Here is a 22077-nt window from a genome sequence, read left to right on the forward strand (position 1 = left end):
TTGTGATGCACTTAGTAGACTATTCACATCGCACGAACACAGACTGCTTAAAGTACACTCGTTTCAAGTATTGCAGGATGAAGTTCTCAAGATTTCTCCTGAACGATTAGCAGATCCTCAAAGAGAATGTTCAGACTATAAAAATGTCATTCGTGTTTTGGAAGGAATAGTAGATGAAATAGAGTATCGAAATAGTAGATCTTGGAAACAACATTACAAACTAGAAAACGATATCTTACTTATTCGGGACTTTCATCATCCTAATAAATGGAAAATTTGTATACCACCAGTGTTGTTGCACAACATACTCACCACGTACCATACCGATGTAGGAGACCCAGGTACAGATCGCACGATAGCGTTGATTTCAAAGGCATTTCATTGGAAAGGATTGAGAGACTCAGTTAAGAATTTCGTTCGAGATTGCGACCACAATGAAACCAGACCAACATCCACCGGCTAAGTTGCTAAGTACCATTCCATCACGGAGACCACGAGATTGTATCTCTATTGTTATGTTGGGGGCGTACCCGATTGGAAAGTCACAGAAGCGTTTTGCTCTTGTCATCATGGATTTGTATACACGATATTGTACCGCATTTGCTTTGAGGAATTCAACGGCCAAGGCGATTGTTAGATGTTTCGAAAAATATTATTTTCCTATACTTCGGCAGCCTAATTTTATGATATCATAATGTACCAGTATTTCATTCCAAATGTTTCGTTCAAACCTTGAAAAAATATAATATTGTAGTCAAGTATTGTACTGTTTACTATGCTCAGAGTTCCCTAGTGGAAAAAGTAAATAAAGAATTAGTGCAGACATTAAGAACTTCATGTTCACAATCGCACGCAGAATGGGCTGAAAACTTGACACAGGCTGTACTTTGGTATAACTACTCTATATCACAAAATTTAGGAGTTTCACCTGCCAGTTTGCATTTAAACATTGATTCTTCCCGTCCAATATTTCTACATTTTGGTATTAATGTTCAGGAAGATATGTCTGGTGCGGATTTAATAAATTGGAGTAATAAATTAATTTTGGCCAATGTGAAAAGAACTAAAAAGATTAAAAAGAGAAACGGTGGAATGAAACTCAAAAACACAGACGCTTGGTGCGCGCCGGAGATTTTGTATTTCTGCGGCAGTACAATGTGAGCAGTCCTATAAAGAAACTAATTGCAAAATTTTTTGAACTTTACCGCGAGCCATACATATGTACTAGTGTGTCTAGCAATGACACAGCAGTTTAGTTGTGGGACCCTCTGAATGGTGAAAGTATAGGATATCAATCTATGGACAGAGTAAAGATATGGACGCCCACACGACAAACGTATAGTACTTGGTTATCGTTAGCCAAGAAACACTTACCTGAGGATGAAATTGGTAAATTAAAAGACCTCCCTCATAGACTTGAGGCAATTGATGATCCATTCCTGTGTTACAACCTGAGTGTGAAGTCCATAACCATCAAGAACCAATGAGTGGAGAAGGTAATGAGACACAAATTAAACAACGTTCCGTGCGATTGGAAAATATGCACAAGTTGAATTATTTTTTGTACAAGACCCGTGACTTATACGTTACTGATTATTGTATGCGCTCACCAAACTGGACTAGCGAATGTCTTAAGGTCATTATGCCTAACTATTCCAGCGGACTCCAACTATGGCATTGAGAAAAAATGCTTGAGAGAGAAGTTAAGATAAATAGTAAAATGAAATCAATTTTTTGTTGTTAGGTCAATGAATGAAAGAAATCAAGATTATAGCTCATTTATTTAATTATCCCCATGGAATTTCGAAATTTAGGAGTTTGCTTATCAGCTTTGAGTGTTTGCCCACCACCGTCCACGCGCCAACCCGAGTCACCATCGCCGCCCATTTGTAAACTAGGTAAGTTCAATTAAATGTTATGTTTTATGGTTTCTTTACAGCTTTTGGAGATGAAAGATGAATGTGAAAAGCAGAGGAAGGACAGTATTGGAAATTTTAGAATAGCTTTTTAACTTAGACCGCGAATTCAGATTTTGAAAATTATAATAGTGCCCCACCATTTTTGAAAGGGATGGTTATCCCATTTTGGATACGGAACTTCTGCATCGAATTCTTGTTAGGATGTTCATGTTTTATTTATTTTGAGGTGTTTCCAGTTTTGGAACAGGACTTCACAATAAAATTTTATTGCTTAACCTTGTTTTGAGTTTTTATTCGATATCCTTTATGTTTATATCAACATTTAGCTGTCTCCATGCATTTATGCATTTTGAGAAGCATTAGGCAATTAGAGATATTTGGAAACCTAATTAGAAAAGTACTAATAATTATTATAATTAATTATGAAATTTGGATTTTTGGGTAATTAAAAAAAGTGTGTTCCTCAGTCAGTCTTTTCATCTGATGTTGTCACTAAATGATGGTAACCGCGTGTTAGGTTTGTAATGCGAAATTAATTTGTCGTTGAAATGTTGTAAATTAATACATAATTTAGTATAATGTTGAAAAATTATTGACGATAATATTGAATTTAAGAAATCTGTTTACAAATTTGTTCACATATGAAGTTTGTTATCCAAAGTCAGTAAGTATTCGCGTTCGCCACGATGTTAACGAGATTCAAAATTTAGTTGAATTTAGAGGCAACCATATTACGAATTAAGAAGAGTTCAAAAGTTAAAATATAATTCATTCCCTTGGGACATCACTACTTTCGTTACAAAATTAAAGTGATGAAACCAGTGTAGCGCCTGGTTGGGTTCTAGCTAATGTGTAGAATTTGACTGTTAACTACACATTCCAAAATTATGTTTAGATTTTTATGTTTGGTATATTTAAACAAAAGTATAATGGCAAAATTAATGTTTGGATTTTACATTTCAATAAAATATTCAGTTTTGGTTTGGATTTAAATAAAATAAATTAGATGTTATTTCGTTTCGAATTTTTGTGAATAACTCTTCTTTTCTGTGCCGGCGATGATAAATTGGTCTCGAAAAAGGGAAAAGGAAGACACCAATTCATCATGGCACGGTACCCCTTACTACGACAAACACCGGATACAATAATGTATCGATAGTATTAAATGCCTATGCCAGTTAGGGACTATATTGTGGAATTGAAATTATGTTATGAGAACATATTAAGATCATTACGTACAAGCAGCCTCCGAATAACATTACTGTGTAATGGATAAGTTAATATTATTGTTAGTTTTTATTTCACGATTATGACAAATAATCCTGGATGTGACTTTATTCTCGATAATGATAAGTGCAATTGCTAGTAGGCCGCACATTTACGTATTGGGTAGCGCTCTTTAAAAGTTGTTTTAATGCTGAAAAAAGTTCCGTTTTCATGATTTTTTTACAAGTTTATCTATTGCTCACGACTCACAGGAAGGAGAGGACACTTGTTTTGTTGTATCTCAAATATTCATACAGGTGAAAAAAAGAAAAAAATAATTAATTTACTTTATTAGAGTTTTTATTTACTTCAATACGAGAAAAGTATCAGTTGGAACTTTCGCTACATAATTAATTTAAATAAAATAGTCGTAACTAACGAATTACGTTGTCGTTTAACTGATTGTTTTTATGCTTATTGGTTTCAAAGGAAAGAAAGTATTCTCTTAAACGAGCACTTGTCAATAAACTCATACAATAGTCTTACTATGGAACGAAATTTAAGTTGAATTTGGGAATTTTCATATTAAAAAAAGAAAAAAAGAAAAGAGAAAAAGTTTTGTTTGTTGTGTAGTCTAAGAACGGATAGGTCCCATTACTTATGGTATGTTAGGGAAACCAGGCATAAATTTATTCGGCACGTGGATATTGATAATGGTTATCAAGCGAACAGAATGATTGCGTATAAAATATCTTTGGGCTGCATACGTTTCAGTTCAACCGAATGGCAATTGAGCATTACAAATGAATTAGGGCTATGTTCAAGATGTCAAAAGATTGTATAGAGCGGCATCTTTATATGAATTTACTCTTGTGATGCATGCGTGTTTTAACGTGACGCCGAAGGTCACTAGAGGGCGGCACACGTTTGGAGGTAGTTACTCCTCGTTACTTCTCGAATGCCTAGCTTGTGGATGCTAGATGAGTAGGAAGTGTTTATTGTAAATGTTTAATGTTTTTAGAGGTGGATTGTATATCCCTCTTGTTATGTGTGTTTGCGACTAATGCCCGTAAATGTATTAGTAGAGTTTGCCGTTGCCAATAAGGTGTTTGCTGAAAATGAACTTAAGTAATGATTGTATCAGCCAAAAGTAATGTGCAAAATCCATGCACTAGTGTTAATGCCTATATACCTGTTGCAGTTGATGGTTTGATAAAAATAAAAGTTTACGTTTGTTTTGAGCATTACTGAAAAAAGTAAGTTTTGGTATATATTGGATTAAAAAGCGGTGTTTAAAAATGTGAGTTGACATGTGAATCTAAATTTATTTGGAACATTTCAATGAATCTTTTGTATTGTTGCTTGAGCAATATGATTATTGAGACTTATGGTACTTTTGATATTTAGTAAGTTGCAAAATAATATTTTAAATGATCAGTATGTGATTAATACTATAACCATTTTACGAATTCTTGTTTTGAAAAATTGCTTTGTTTTACTAATGTTTTATGTGTATGAATATGGATATTCTTAAGTATGATCATTTTCTTTGATACTACATTAGGTGTTTATATTTAATAATCGAATATTACAAAATATTTTGAATAAGAAGGTTTAAGTACTGATTAAATTTGTTGTAAAAAGGTGCATATACACACATTACACTACACCAAATACACATATTAGGAATTTCGATCCTACCGCTCACACCGTCGTCAGGCAACGTTTTCGAAATCGATATACACATTTTCGATATTTTCTAGTAATTAAGTATTTTTATGTTAATGTTTACTTGCATATCCATTTGGTTTAATGTATTTACTATGTTTCCAAATATGCTACGATATATATATATTTAGTGAAAAGTCATTTGAAACACATAATCATGGTGAGAAACCGATAATTGAAAAATAAATAAATAGGTGAAAAAAAGAAAGAAAGAAAAGGAACTATGAACTGCATATACAAGTGAATGAAATAATAATGAGCGTTTTATTAATAGGTGGCTTTAACAAGAGGTGGCTTATTCGGAACTTCAAGTTGGCATTATAAACATAATAGGTGGCTTTAGCATAAGGTGGCTTACTGTCATACAGGTTGAACAACCTTATAATTATCAAGTGAAGTGTGATCCGTTATATACAGTGAAGTCCCAATATACCGATTTACCATACTGAGTCTCCAGTGACATTTGATCTATATAGAGGGTGTTAAACAATACCGTAATTTTCCAGTGACATTTCAATACAGACCATTAACCCTTCAACGGCCAGGATTCTCATCGCAAATTGTATTAATTTGCTCAGTGCCCTGTGGGCGCCATAGGTTATTACGGATTTTTGATGCTCATTAATTGTGTTAATCAAGAGAAGGAAGACAGTCTATGTAGTGCAAACTTCAAAATTAATGAGCAGGCCTCGTATGGACATTTTCCGAGAACTCTCTCTCTTCCCAAGCATATACATATATGTTTGAATATGTGTGTGTGTGTGTATGTGTGTGCAAGTAACTTCAACCAAATCGCCCAGAAGTCCTTTTATGATTAAAAAGAAAGAAGAATCGCTTCACAGAACATTCCAGCAAGCAGTCTCATCGCTAAGTTTAACCATTGCATCAGTTGGTTGCGTTTCAAGTCAAAACCGGGATTTTCCCTTTGGAGGAGCAACACAAGAGGTTGCGAAGAAAGCAAGTCAGTCTATTGAAAAGACTCGGTTAGGCAGTGGTCCGCCTTGCACCTGTCGTGCATCCTACACGTAGAGTAAGCTTTTACGCAGGCTCGCACCTAGCCCGTCGACACAAGTTTAGTTTTTGGAGTGTCGTTCGTAAAATTTTTACACTTACGATTACAATTACAAAACGGGCGTTGCAGTTGAATTTACTCGCTCGTGATTGAACGTGTTGTGGAGGCCGAACAAAGAAAGAAACTCTAGTGAGTTAATTTTAAGACTATTCAATTGTTAGATAATTTCTGCATAAGCAACTTTTTAAGGCACACCCAAACGATAACCCTATTGTGAGCAGTGTAACAGTTGGGTGCATTTTCTTTTTTCGTATGGCAAATGAGCTACTGGATTGGCGTTGGGAACCAGATTTCTGAGAAGATAGCCCAGGAGAGGAAACTGCAGCTAACGTAATCCCCACCCTCCTTGTGCAGTGCATAGTGAAGCGCAAGTGTTATAAATTATCCCCTATTCTCATTCTTTGCTGCCAGCGCAAACTGTAAGTAAAATTGAGAGAGAGTAACTCCTATAAATCGAGAAGGTCGCCTGATTTAAGTAAAGTATCTTCAGGAAATAAAAGTTAAAGATAAAATAATTGTTTTTGAGCGCTCAGGTTGTTAAATAATAATTTGCTTATAGTTTATTTATTGTATATCATTGGCTTAATCACAATATAGTACTCGCAATTTTAATTTCACGTTTAATTCTTGGACGTAATCACTCGTAACTTTACAGTGTGTTATAACCAGGGTGGAAAAAAATCATGATTTTTTTTTAAAAAATCATTTTTGTTGATTTTTTTGATTTAAATCGATTTTTTTGATTTAAATCAAATCTTTCTCCTCGTATAATACAAGTCGGGAACTGAAAAAAAGCATTAACCTATATCAATCTCAAACAATGTTTCTTAACCATTTAAATTATGGCTCTCTTTAAAGGTAAATTATAGACTTTCAGTCAAGCAGCTACAGCATCATCCCTATTTATCCTAGGATCATGGTACATAGCCTACATCACTCTCTTTAGAATAGAACAGCTTTCTAAACGGTAACATTTCCCTATCATGTCCCTGAAGCGTAAAATTTTGAGAGTAATCGGCATTTTTTTTTTTTTTTTTTTTTTTTTTTTTTACTATTTGATCTCCTCTGTATTTCCCCTGTGTTAACGCACAGATCTCAAAATCAACTGCGAAATACTAAAGGGTGTACTAAATGTGTGTACAAAATTTCAATCTTCTATCTTGAGTAGTAAGGGTGAGGAAACTATTTAACAATGAGCTAAGAACATTCCCACAATGCCTCAGATAACCCGGATGTAATATAACAATTTCCTCAGACATCCCTATTTATTCTAGGATCAGGGTTGGCAAAAACCATGATTTTTATTGAAAAAGAAACAAAAAAATGTTTTTTCGGGTTTAAACCCGGTCTTTTTGGTTTAAACCAGGTTTTTTTTTTTTTGGTTTAAATAATTTGCTCTACGTATTTATACCACATATGGATAGAAACAAGATCTCTTTCGGCTTGGCGTTATTATGCAACAACCGGGTTATGCTAGAAGGGGTCACATAACCCCAAAGTGGAATCCAAACCGCTTCTCGGCTTACATCCGAGAGTAATTATCCTTCGTTTGTACTCTGAACGGGGATGGCCACAAATGCGATACGTCTGCCGACTCACTCACGAAGGACTCCTGATAAAAAAAAAAAAAAAATCGTTGTACTAATCTTTACATACTTGTTAATATAACTGTCAAGAGTTATCTCAGAAGGAAAAAAGGTAATCAGTTGCACAAATGAAACCATTATACAGAATTACATATGGACAATTTCAAAGTACTGCAGAGCACAAAAGAACTAATTCAGTCCAAGTTAGTTCACTACGACTTTTATTAGTCCCTGTTAAAGAAATACGACTTACTATGTATATCAGTACGAAAAGTGAATAAAGATACGAATTATTTGAGTCCACTTTGGGTCTAACCCATTTATACATAAATAGTTACAAAAGATACTTCTGATTTCAATAAATGACTCTCATGGGGTTTGTATACATCCCCCCCCCCAAAGTACGGCATTTCAATGTATTTTATCAATAGTAAATATTATTAAAACGAAAGAACATTTAGAATTTCTTTGATTGCAATTGCATAACAATAATAACAAACTATAAAAAATCGCAGAAGAAACCTTCATAAACTTATATATGTAAAAAAAAAAAAAAAAAAAAAAAAAAGTTGCTTTTGTAGTATAATCTCTTCGAGTAATGAATGGGGAATTTAGGTCTGAGTATAATACCAATAATATACATGAGTGAAACGTGATAACCCACAAATGTGTGTTCATCAAGATTTTAGGAACACTTACACTTTTACGAACATTTTTCGTTTTTTGGTTTAAACCAGCGGGTTTAAACGACCCTGGTTTAAACCAGCCAACCCTGTCTAGGATAATGATTTGTACATTATTCTCTTCAGAATGAAACAAATTTTCAAACGGTCTCTTCACATGTCTCCTATCATGTATCTGGAGCGGATAAATCACGAAAAAAGGAATTATTTGTTAAAAATATCTTTTTTAAGAAAAAAATAAATCTGTGGACCCCTCCCCCTGTTTTAAGGCAGAGATCTGAAAGAAATCTGAAAAATACTGAGGGGGTTCACTGAATAAATGTGCAAAATTTCAATCTTGCACGTGCAAAAATAAACCCGCGAAAAATAATATTCCCCAAATACCCCAGATTCCCGTATAAAACAGGATCTCAGGTAACAGTTTCCTGAGACATCCCTATTTATCCTAGGAGCATAGTAGGTACATCATTTTCTTCAGAATAGAACAGCCTTTCAAACTGTACCATTCATATGTCTCCATCTGAGGCGGGAAAATCACGAAAAAAGCTATTTTTGTTAAAAAATATCGTTTTTTAAAAAACATTTTTGCCCTTCTGGACCCCGCTGTTTCTGTGCAGAGATCTGAAAACATCTGAAAATTATTAAGGGGTACACTGAACGAGTGTGCAAAATTTCAGTCTTCTGAATGCAAAATGTAACCCGCCAAAAAATAATAATAATACGCATAACAAAAAATATCTTTTTAAATTTATGGCGTCATCACACACTATGCCTCAACGCAGAAAGGCGTGAAAGCATATGTAACGTGTTCTAAAATGCCTCCAGCCTTGAAGAAAACGAAGTAAAAAGCCTTATTGGTATTCTTTTAATCGAATAATGAAGATTCTACTTTATCACCTAAAAATAAGTGATATAATTTAAAAGGTTAAGTATTAAGGAAAAAGTACAGCAACGTTTATCAAAATGACACTTTTTTTCACAAAAGTTACTGATATTTGGCAGGGGCCTATTTTTAAAAACTCAGAACTAGCCTGCGGCATGAAATACATAAATTTCGCCTAAAGTTATAAAATTAAAAAAAATACGAGGGGATAGGACCCCTCTAAATACCCCTTATTATATGGGAAAAAACAGACACACACACACACACACAAATTCGTCTTAAATGTCGATGGTGATTTTCCCGTGGGAATAGTTAACGATTTTAAAAGCCAAACCCAATATTACGAAAAGAAGAAAGCAGGATTGCTCTGTTACTTGTTCACAACGGGATTTTCCCTATTCATCCTCTGCATGACACTTGTTTTCATACTATAATGTACATTTGAGTCTCATTGTATTGTGATTATTAACTTCCATAATCGAAATAACAAAACAGAAACGGGATTTTACTTATTTTCACTTTAAGTTAATTTATTTCGGAATTCGATTTAAATCAGCGATTTTTATTAAATAAATCAAGTGATTTAAATCTTGATTTAAATCGTGATTTAAATCAGACTGATTTAAATCAATCCACCCTGGTTATAACGCTTTATAGATTATTTGTTTTATTCATTAATCTTTACGGCAAGCACTCTTCTCTTCCTCAATATCTTTCCAGAGGTCGGTGGAGACGGGGACTGCTTGTATGGTTTATCATGACCTTTTGTGGGCTCTGGAACCCTCGAAGCCAGAGTTTGAAGCAAGTGGTTAAAAAGAGAGGGACAGAAATGTCTGTTAGCAATCCGGAATAAATCGTCCTATTCGCGATAAACCCACAAAGGTCGGTCATATATTATTACCAGTAGCTTGTCATCTTTAATTTCAAAATTGTTCTGAAACTACAGCCATGTTACAGAAATATCGTTTATGGTACACCAGTTGTGTAATTGAACACCCTGTTCGGGAAACTAAAATTAGTTCAGTTTCATAAATCTCTGTATATCACTTGACAGCTGAAGAAGCCTACCTCATGAACGTTGAACTGTGCAGTGAATGATTCTGCGTGTTGAGTGTTTCTTTTAACGTCAGGTTTCTTTTTAATACATTTAAGTATTCCTCTGATGCTCAACGGGACTAACCAAACTACTCCAAACAATAGTATGTAAAAATCATAATCATACGTGATGATTTAAAAAATGGAGTGCCGTGAATGGGACATTAGCCAACACTGAACAACTTCATTAAGCATTAACACACTTCTCGCCACTTTCGTGTTTGCGGAAAGAACGAATAATAATTATTTGAGGCTAACATTGTACGGTTGATGTTTCAAAAAATACTCATTCTAGAGTATGTTGTCCAAACGCACTGTATGAGGTGTCCGATTGTCATGGTGGGCACTGTATCATATTTCTAAGTGATCTCTGCATCAAGCATGAACGGCGTGTGTCATGGGAAAGGAATGGGGATAGGTAGCAGCCGTCAGGACCTTGAATAGCCATCCTGGCATTCTCCAGATTGCGAGGCTAGCGCTCTACCAAACGAACTGCGACCACTTGTAACTAAATTAGTGTTTCTTTTTATATTTCTTTGAATTTTTCAATGCTTTTTCACGTAGATTTGTCTTCAATGCTGCTTGAGAGATTAATTTGACTCAGTTGTATGATTCTTGCTTCTGATTTCCGAAAGTCACTGAGAGAGTGACCCAAGAATTTAGTTAAAGCAGAATGTTAAATAACTGTATTATGTAATTATAGAATTTATAAGAAACTCTACCTTTTAGATTTCCAAACTATATGCATAAGTGATGGAAGTTTTATAGAACGGCTATGTCCCTCTGTCCGTCTGTCTGTCAACAGGTATCACAGCATAAACTTTAAGAGGCATCGACAAGCGATTTTCGGAAATCGATTCAACATTTTCTTAATAGGTTCCGTCTCCTTGGACATTCTTCTATTTGAACGGGAAGTGGTTCAAATTGACCTCTTTCGGTTTTAGCAGTAATGGTCATAACTGAAAAACGGTGATAGCTAGCGGCAGTTTTCGGGAATCGATTCAGGGGCTTAAGGAAATAAACCATCGCCATTCCTATATTTCTACTAAAACCGAAAGTGGTTCAAATTTAACACTACTTCTGGTTTAAATATTAATTTTTGCAAAGCGAAAACTAAAGGATATCGAGAAGCGGGTTTCGGGAATTGATTTAGCGCCCGACAATAAATCGCATCTTCTTGATAGCCTTCTATTTAAACCGGAAGTGGTGGAAATTACTACTTCCGGTTTGAACATTAACGAGATCATACATCAAAAACAGTAATAGCTAACGTCAAACGGTTTCTGGGAATAGAGTCAATCTCAAGGAAATTTACCATTCCACCCCTATCTCTTTATTAAAACCGGAAATGGTACAGTTTTACTTTTCCGATTTCTATATTGATTTCCATATATCAAAAACGATCAGATATATCTGGGAATGGCTTTATATGATTCTACGAATAAGTTTTATCTCTGACATTATCCCTCTATGGCAACGAAAAGTTAAACTCCTCCTATTTCTGGTTTAATATTGCATTTGCATGGTTTGGAAGTCTGCTGAAGTTTGATACTGTAAAACTATACTTACTTGTTTAAATAGAAGTGCCACTGATAAAACAATGTGTTACAAAGTTCTAATTAAGATGCTACGTCCACAAAGCAATGAAACATCCAATGAACGCATGTCATTTTCAACCAGGTATTTCTCAGTTCTAGTTGCTATCTTCCTTGGTTTTAACATTTTTCTTCAGGGCGTTAGTATTGTAAAACAATTTGCTTTCACAAGCTGATGCATGATACATATGCGAACATTTTAAATATTTCTGGAAGTGTAATATATAATAATACAGAGTCCCTACTCACGATGTGCCGCAAACTCCAAGTAATCACTTACTATTTTCTTCCAATATTTCGGAGTTTTCTCACTCCTTACTCATCGTCCTAAGGATACCTAAGCTGCTAATTTGGCCTTTGCCCAGTTGCGACTATTAGTGTTTGTAATATATAATACTTCATCGTTAATCACTCTCTGTTATTTATTGGAACATTGATTATTATTATTTTCAAAAACTGTGCGGCAAAACAAGAGAGACGCTACAAATGATGATATAGCGAGGATTATTGGGAATTAGCTTCGTCATGCTAAATAAAGTGAAACAAGGGAAACATTTAGGAATTCAACTGCAGTTTCACAGAAATGGAACATAAAAAAGACTGAAAATCGATTCATATCTTCAAACATTCTTTCGACACATGTATATATATATTTTCCTTTTGTTAGATTTGTGTGTATTTCTGTAAATAGCCGTAACTTTTTATATGTGGATTTAACATGCTATAATTGAAGTTCATAGTTTCCTCACATCAAATCAGTGCAACTAATTTTCTAAAATAAGTTTTGATAAGTTAGAATTCCCATGTCTTAAGAACATTCTTTATGAAGAAAACAAATAAGGACGTAAGCAAAATGTTACTTAAAAGAATCGTAAATCTAAATGAATAAATAATCTAAACAATATTGCAGTTTGTGGGACACAAACAGTTCAGTATACCTATTTGAGACTTTAGAATTGTTGAATAGCGTCCAAACAAAGTATTACTTTATCTTTAAAAAGAAAAAGTTAAATTAAGGCGTTCGACATGCCTGTACAACTTGTGCATACAGAAAGCAACATGTATTGTTTTAGTTGTCTTTGTATTATTTTTAATAAATAGATAAAAATCAACCAATTCTCTTTGTATTATTATTTAAGTGTTAGTATGATCAGCAACCTTAATATGGAATACTTGAACGTAAATATAACGCATTACTTTTACACGCTACAGGGAATGCATTCGACTGTAATAATTTTCACAATTCTTTACCCTTTAATCAATACTTAAAAATTCGTTATTCCAACAAAATATAATCGAAACTGAATTTAATCAGCGTGATATTGTGCAAAATTTTTGCAGTCCAATTGACCTAACGGCCAAGTTGTCATCTAACGTATGCTGCAGCTTCCATGCAGTTCCTGTTTAGCTGCCACTAATTCGAACTTACATAAGTATGTAAATTATGACTGTGAATAATACTCCTTTCCGGTGTTCTAGTAAGTTCAATATGTGACAAAAATAACGCAGAATGTTAATTATTTACAGGATTGTATGAAGTCACTAGTGGGAGTCTCAAAGATGTTGCAGTGTTACTACAAGTCTATAGGCGCGAAAATACTACAGGTCTACAGGTCTATAGGCGGTGTCGTCCGTGCATGCATGTTTAGGTCTTTTATGACGCTCTTACGAAATTCATATTGTTATAGTGGGTTTCACAACCATCGCCCGCCATTTTTGAGACCCGCAATATTGAATTCACGTCTTTAAAAAAAATGTGACTTGTACAATGTCATCTTTCGAATAATATAGTGTGTCTCATTTTTTAAATCGGAATAGTGAATTCATTTAGGCGACTTTATGACGACGGTTATGGATACATTAATAAACGCAGTAATGGTCTCGTAACAGGCCATTCCATCGTCACGGGCAGGACATTCACACTACATTTTTGATGCTTTAAAGTTGTATATTTCTAAAAGTACAACATAAATGCTGCTAATTGTATGATATATGAGCAGTACAGACTTAGGAGTATATGTAGCTGATGTTTTCAGTATTTTTTTCTGTTTAGAGTAGAAAATATTAATTCTTAAACGTCTGTCACGGGCGGGAACGAAAAACAGAAGTGTCTTTCGACACACCAAGTGAATGTGACAAAACTCTGTGAATTCTTAGCTCAAAATGTTTTTATTTTAACGGAAATGTATAACTTATGAAATTTTAAAACAAACTTCACATAAGAGAAATTTGCCAAATATTTATATTAATAAATAAACTAAACTTTACAGTGTCACGGGCAGGACACATGGTTGTCACGGGCAGGACACCGTGTGAATCAACACACAAAATCTCAATAAGAATGATTTCAAAAATGAAATGAAATCGAAAATAAGTCAATTTCTGCTGTTCTGCTATAGCATTGTACACAAATAATTCTATTTAATTTAATCGAGGCTCGTTTTTATCACATAAAAATAATAATATGTCGTACACTTATTTCTCACCACCTACACATTAGGAAATGATTTTATTTGCACATTTACACCCATCTTGTAGAGAAATTTGTACAAATCACTGTCTAACAGTATATAAGATAGTTGGTTGTATCCAGTGCCCGTGCTGTGGAAAATCAGCGCCCGGGGCGAGAGCATGCGACGCGTCGCGACGGCGCCTCTGTAAATATGAGTGAGGTCGACAGACTAGCCGCAAAGCGTCACCATGGTTGGCGCGACGTGCAAGAAAATTTTCAAAAATAAACCCTCCTTTTCCTTGATATTTAGCACTTTTTAATACTTTTTTCTTACATTTTATACGTATCTTTTATTTTTTCCTCCTGAATTTGCGCCCCCTTACTTTGACGCCCGGGGCCGTCACCCCGCTCGCTACTTCCCCCCACGGCACGGCGCTGCTGGTATCACAGATATTATTTGATCTCAATGCACGTAGAACACATCTTCAACAGTCTTTAAAATTTTACCGCAATCGCTTACGGTCTCCATACGAATTTCTTTGACTTCTTCGTCCTCTTTCACTGGACTTTGTGCGATAGTTACATGTCTATGTTTCCTTTTTCTGTCCACCAGAGAAAAATTCCATCAGCAAAAATGTTCCTTGTGTTATATCTGCAACAGCTGGTCTAACACAAGCCTTGTTAACATGCAAACCTAAGTCGTCGCTCAAGATAGCTTCATGGCTTTCGAAATCATTTTCAGAATCTGAATAAAAGTCTGTTAGAAATTTAAAGATTTTACATGGATTAAGCTCTGTTTTAAAAGTTCGACGAACTACCAAATTTTCGCTGTCAAATTACAGAAAAAAAACTTTTGATTGGAGACAATTGACAACAATTGACAACCAATTGACAAGAGCATTTTCCCGTCTTTTATTCAAAGCGTTTTTTTTTTTCAGTTTCTGGTGATGATAGTAGTAAAACAGATATATTTTGAAACAAAGAGCTTAAAGCTGCTACGAAATCAGCAGCACATTCTACAATTACTTTCTATTGTTTCACAAAGTTCCATACTGGCCTTTTTGTACGTACTCCAATCCTATCCACTGCTTCCTTGAAACCATCAAAAAGGTGGCGCTAATGATAATATTTATATGACACTTGTTTTAAGTTAAAACATCATACTGACAGTAATAGATAATCCTCTATTTAAGTAAATAATGTTAATGCTTAGAAAACTTTATTTTAGTACACATGAAATCATTTTCTATCATGAATAACCAATGTACACAAACTTTCCCACCAGTTGCATGTCCACTGTCACGGGCAGGACAAGTTTTCAAATTGGAATAAATCGAAATATATTATTAGCATTAGTCCAAAATTTGGTAAATGTGAAGTACACGTACAAATTGTTACTTCTACTAAGTACGAACCACATTTTCAAATTTAGTAATTCAGTACAATAACTTTTGGTAGTTTTCTGTCACGGGCAGGACACTCAAGTTGACGTTTATATCTTTAATGATATTATAAACAATTTTTATCCTGTAAAAAAATTTTAAACTGCAGCTTGTAGCTAAAAGAAGCATCTTGAATAGCTCGAAGTTACTTCAGCCAAACTAGCACAATATACCGTAAAATGTTGACGATAACAAGAATAAAAAAAATCCTCGCAGCTGAGATGTTAAAAATTCACAACTTAGACTTAAAATTTTATGTGAATTCTAAGTATAAAGAAATTTTTCTTTATGAAAAAGTAAATTTCGTTCTATTTACTTCATATATACGTAAAAATGCATTGGTTTCGACAGGTTTCGAAAATTTGGGTTCAGGCTCAATTTCGCGTGGAATGGCCCAACAGCTTCACAAGAGACCCAAACATACATGCACGGGTATTATTTTCGTGTCAATAGACCTATAGTAACAGTGCAACATTTCTGAGACTAGTGATGTTTCATGGATGCCGCATACGACATCCCAGGGACATCACATGATATGTCCGAGGGATGTAACCAAAATAGGCATTCTGGCCATCCCACGGACATCACACGGGGATATCCCGGGGATGTAACAAAATAGGCGTTTTAGAGGTCGCAGAGATGTCGCACAGGACATCCCAGGAACATCGCATTGGATATCCCAGGGATGTAGCCGGAAGCGCACATTTGGATGTCGCAGAGATGTTGAATGAGATATCGCAGGAACCTCGCACAGCGATATCCCTGGGATGTAACCAAAACGAACTTTTGGAGGTCGCACAGAGGTCCCATTTACATCGCGTGGACATTTTTGGATATCTCTGGAACATCACGATATTCCACAAGTTACATTTCATGGATGTCCATCTGATGTTTCAATGCTATGTACGAACAGAGAACGTGGAACAATTTCTTTTACAATAATATTGTACTGGGAGTGAATGGAGACGCTACCTTTAATAAAATATCAATATAAAATTGTGTAATGATTACTTGTATTTATATCAACTTTCTACTACTTTATAAACACAATATGATTGTTTAATAGATAATCCCAGAATAGAGCACGTAAATCAATTTCTTTTACAATAATATTGTACTGGGAGTAGATGGATTTCTTCTTACATTATTCAGAGTCATTACAAATCTAAATACTTTCGCAATGAAATTGATGCTTTTATTAGTCGGATATTTATCCCTTTCTGGTCTTACGTCAAATGAAACTCGACATTCAGTCTTATTCAATGAAATCTGATAATAAGTCACGCTTGACAATTTCTTTTTAAGTGATTTTTCCAATTCATTAATCCGGTGTTGGATGTTTGATTTCTTTGAAATAGCATCTAATGTAGAATCATCAAACCATTATTTCAACACATGCTTTAATAGATGATGTTAATGTTGCAGCTGTTAACTTTCAAAAGAAAGTTCTTATATGCCAAAGAATGTAATTTAAAAAATATCATTTATACATTCACTGCAAATATTAAGGGACTTAAAATAGCTGTTAGTTTCATATGGTTGTTCGTTACAGTAGTAAAATGAAAAAAAAGTAATGGTACCACAGCCTTCCCTATATTCCTAGCCACGAAGTAAAAATGGCAATGCCGCATTATCTTTCATTGGTAGTCCAATGGTGTTGCCTAGTGTTTGTGGGGAATGCAGAAAACACCATAATGCCATACAACACCACTGGAAAACGCCATACAATACTTATTGCACCATTCATGATGATGTGTGTTTATTTTATAATTATTAAAGTTTAAGCCATAGTGCATGTCATCCGAATAATCGGATGTCGTGTTAATTACGTTTTAATGCATTATAACAACACAGCTAGAAGTCTCGCAGATAAAACATCATTGCATGATCCTTTAATAGTCGTGAGGGGATGTTATTGTTCTCGAAAAGTTGATGCTTTAGCGTTTACAGGGCAAATCTTTCAAAGGCTGCCATTGTGTTTGAAACAACAACAACGTTTCAAATCCAAGATTGGTGAAGAAACGTCAGTTTTTGTCAACAACTAAAAGCATTAAAAAAAGTAACCAAATGTCAATGCTGTATGAAAAATAAAATATTAATTATTATAGAAAGATTAGTAAAATATATTGCTCCCAAGTGCTCCAGTGTATACTTTTTTTACACCTCCCGCCTATTACACTCAAAATTTCAGTTAAAATCCGTTACAGTTGTTTAAATTAGTGGCGAAGCCTACTATGAGGCTCTGAGGCCAGGCCTACCCTCTTTCCTATTGTATATTTTCTTTACCGTTCATTCTTTAAAATAAAGTCAATATTTTAACATTTCGTTTTTTCTGTAACAAAATAGTCGGTTGGAAACCCTGGGAGTCCCTTCACTCTGAGCCTCACTAGCTCGCTAGACACCTTTACCGCCTATGCTGCTCAAGGAGCGAAGAGGTTGTTGCTGAGGATTGCACACATTGCAGCCTCTCAGAGTTTAGTTTTAACGTTGAAGGCACCTTTCAATGAAAATTTATTATAAAATGATTCCCTTAACACAGAGTAAGAAGTTTATGTGTAGAATTATATACTTCTGTTAGTGATAATTTGTTTAAGTTATGTATATACTCTCAAGAGTTATTGAAAGTAGCTGTTCTCCCCCCCCCCCATTCGGCTTAGTTCACAGTAGATTGTAGAATAAAAGTCTGATACACAAAACATATGTATGAATTTACCAAATGATACCGTACAGGATAAAATAATATTTCTGTGTAATTTTAGCTGATTATTCCATTTCATTGAATCAGAGGGGCATTTGTGATTTTGTTTCGGGGGACTTTGCTAACTTTATTCCTGGAAATGTGAAAATTCTGTAATATATATAAAACAATAAAAAGTTGCGATAAAATTTCGGTGAGTGCTTAAGAATGGAAGCGACCCCCTTATATATGCCATTCCATAGAATACAATATTAAATATCTTACATTGATTTAAATAAACTTTGTTATGGGCATTAAGATTTCTTGTCAAGTCAAATTCACATGATGCATTAATTAAATGCAGTATTGTATTTACTTTAAAGTGAGAGATGCAAGTAACAAACGCTTATCCAAGAAATTAGACAGCTAACTGTGAGAATTTACTTTCTTTTTCTCTCCCTCCATTTTCTAATATGCAGGAAATGAAAAGAGCAACTCAGGAACAAATTCCCTCATCCTCCTGAAAATCCCACCCAGAGAAAATATGAACTTCACTTCAAAATATTTGTGGTTGAGCTAAGTGGGAATATTCCATTACCTAGGTAATACATACTGCATGTTTTCCTCATGTAAATATTTAACAATAACAATAATAATAATAATAATCATAATAATAATAATAATAATAATAATAATAATAATAATAATAAACTTTTCGTCTACTTTTGCTTATATACTCATTCGTTCTTGTTAAACAACAAGAAGTAAAACTACCATGTATACATTCACGTAAATTCAACTATAAACAGTGTAGAAATACAACTAAATAACTTCTTTAAAAATAGAGATTTGTTTTTTTTTTTTTCTTTAACTCAGTACGGAAAAAATAATTTTGTCTGTAATTTTTAATATTTTATGATACATTAAATATTATTTGTGTTATTATTTTGTTGGGCATACACTACTTGTGGGATTAAGCTTCGCTACTGGTTTAAATTGGTTTAAAACTAGCCCAGCAAAAATTTGAGCAAATATTACGTCTAGAAAACTTCATACAGTAATGGGTTAAAACGTATATTTTGCTAAAGAAAAAGTGCATGAGCTGTATGAAAATTCTGGACAATACGTACGTGTGGTATACGAATATGTAGGGTGCGTTTATTGAATGGTTTTTAAGATCACAAAGAAATGCTCATTTTTTTCACTAAAATTCTGTCATAATGAAAAACAGGAAATAAAGGCCCTTATCCACGGGGGCCGGCCCCTTAAAATTTTCAAAAGTAGGCATGCAATATACTATAATAACTATTATGTGGTTGGATCGGGCTCCCTAACTTCTACTGGGTACTCCGTACAGTTCTGGGCTGGCTACGGGCTTAAGGATATATATCAGTATATAGCAAGCATGTATATAACTGGTTCACCATATGCGTAATATTAAGAATTCTAAAGTACAAGAGCCAATGTGTTACTAAATTGCATTCCTCAGTTCTTTACTTATCTACTCCATGTACGCTGTATACTATTTCTTTTTTAAATAATTATCCGTGGCACGTCCATAAGCGTAGTCTGGCATATAGCGAGAAATCAAGTTATGGAAAGCACGCCATAATAATTCGTAAAATACGCACTCCAGTTAAATCATAGTCTGATGTAATGGCACATGCACTAATACTAGTGGCGTCACACTGAAATGCCAGCTTTTAGATTTTGTTTTGTTTCACTCTTTATAAATTGTGCTACAGCATGTTAGGTTAGGAAAGTTAAGTTCTGTTTCTTTTTATATATCCTCTGGTTTTCATAGTTGACAATCATCTATTGCCAATCCTCCCCCACGGCGGAAGCTCATATATTCATATATATATATATATATATATATATATATATATATATATATATATATATATATATATGGAGACAGGGGTGTAGCCAGCAGGTTTATGTAGGGGGCCCGTCATTTTTGAGGGGGGCAGCTACAAAGCCAAAATAAATTATGTTGCAGCTAGTGTTTTAGAGGCCTGAAAAAACCGGCATTTTTTTCCTTCCGGGAAACTAAAACACACTGGTTTCTAGCTTATTATTATTATTATTATTATTATTATTATTATTATTATTATTATTATTTGCTTTTTGTCCATAAATTATATTGCAGGTAGTTTTTATTATGTTTAACCAATAATTACTGTCCCGGACAATACGTTATACCTTTGTGCATAACAATTTTAGTTTAAGCCCTTGTACACAGAACCTATCTACATAAGGCTGATTTTCTTTGAAATTTCACTTATTTTCTTTAAGATTTCCTGACAAAAATAATTTATTATTATTTGTGACTAAAAAACATAATTATTTTATTAACATCCATGTCTCATTTCCTGTTCTAGGGGCCGTGTACATATTACGTAACGCTATTTTTGACAAACTCTTATCCCCTCCCTCCTGCTTGTCACACTTCGTAACGCAAGGCCGAACCCCTCCCCTTTGTTACGTAACACTTTTTGATTTTTGTTTTTTCATTATTTTGATTATTTTAGGGGTTATTACAATAAAAAACTATTTTTAATGGTAGAACTTTTTATTACAAAATGCTTATATTATTGTGAATATATTTGTAGCGTTTTTCGCCAACAAATCAAAGTATTAGAAAATAGTAGACTCGTAATAATCTTTTATCCCCATAAGGTTGTTTAATTAACCAATCCTAATTCTTCAAAACTACTGTAGTTTTTTTTTTTTTTTTTAAGTGAATCGCACCCTTCATTTTAGGTCACTCGTGATTGGCAAGGAGAAAGTACTGCGGAAGATGCACTTAAAATAGGATTTAAAGAAATAACATCGATCTCTTCTTTCGAGATCCAGGATGCTTCGTGCATTTGAAGTTCGCCAGTGTTAACGATGCAGAGTTCTGTTCCTCGTCGACCACAGATTCGAAGTGGCTGAACACGTGATGAAACTGGGGCATCTCGCTTGTAAACAAGCTTTCGAGCATCTTCTTTTGACTTCGGACTTCAGTTTATCACTTTACAAATTCTTCTTTCCTAAATCAGTGCGAGAATGCGGATAAACTCGATTTCTTCAGAAATATCTAAATCCAAAAATAATAATAAGAAAGTAGTACGACATTAATATCCAACGAATTTGGTGTTTAATATCTTTAGGTCGGCAAATCGTGCATTGTTCCTTCGCGGAAAATATTTCGCAAAAAACAAAAAGTCTTCTGTTTCACACGCGAAACTTCTTCGAAGAAAAGAGTAGGTAATTATTCGAATCAGTAATTTTAAATAACATTATCAGAAATAGCGATACAAGTGGGAACGCGAAGGGATTTTAAAGCGGTTGTTACGATCACTAACAACTAACTCCAGAAAATCGTGTGATGTAAATGCAATGCTGCGATAGCCGCAAAACGGAGTTTTATTGTATTGTAATACACAGCACTAGTCATGCTGGTGTCTAGTGCGTCTTCGAATAACTTCTGTATGATTCAATTTATATAGGCTATAGTTCGCAATTTTCCGAAATAATGTAATTATTTATTTATCTATTTATATATCTATATATATAGGGTGAACGGTAACTATGTGGACGAACTTGGACGGGTGATAGTACATCTTAAAAAAAGCAAAAAATTCCTAGTGAACACGGGGGAAATTCCTTCCTGTTTAGGAATGACAGTGTGTTGAAAGCGTGGGAACATGAATTTCAGAGGCCAGCAGCTTAAAAACAATACATCGTGGAA

Source organism: Thermobia domestica, chromosome 16 (assembly GCF_964235325.1).
Source record: "Thermobia domestica chromosome 16, izTheDome1.hap1.1, whole genome shotgun sequence".
Classification (NCBI taxonomy): Eukaryota; Metazoa; Arthropoda; class Insecta; order Zygentoma; family Lepismatidae; genus Thermobia; species Thermobia domestica.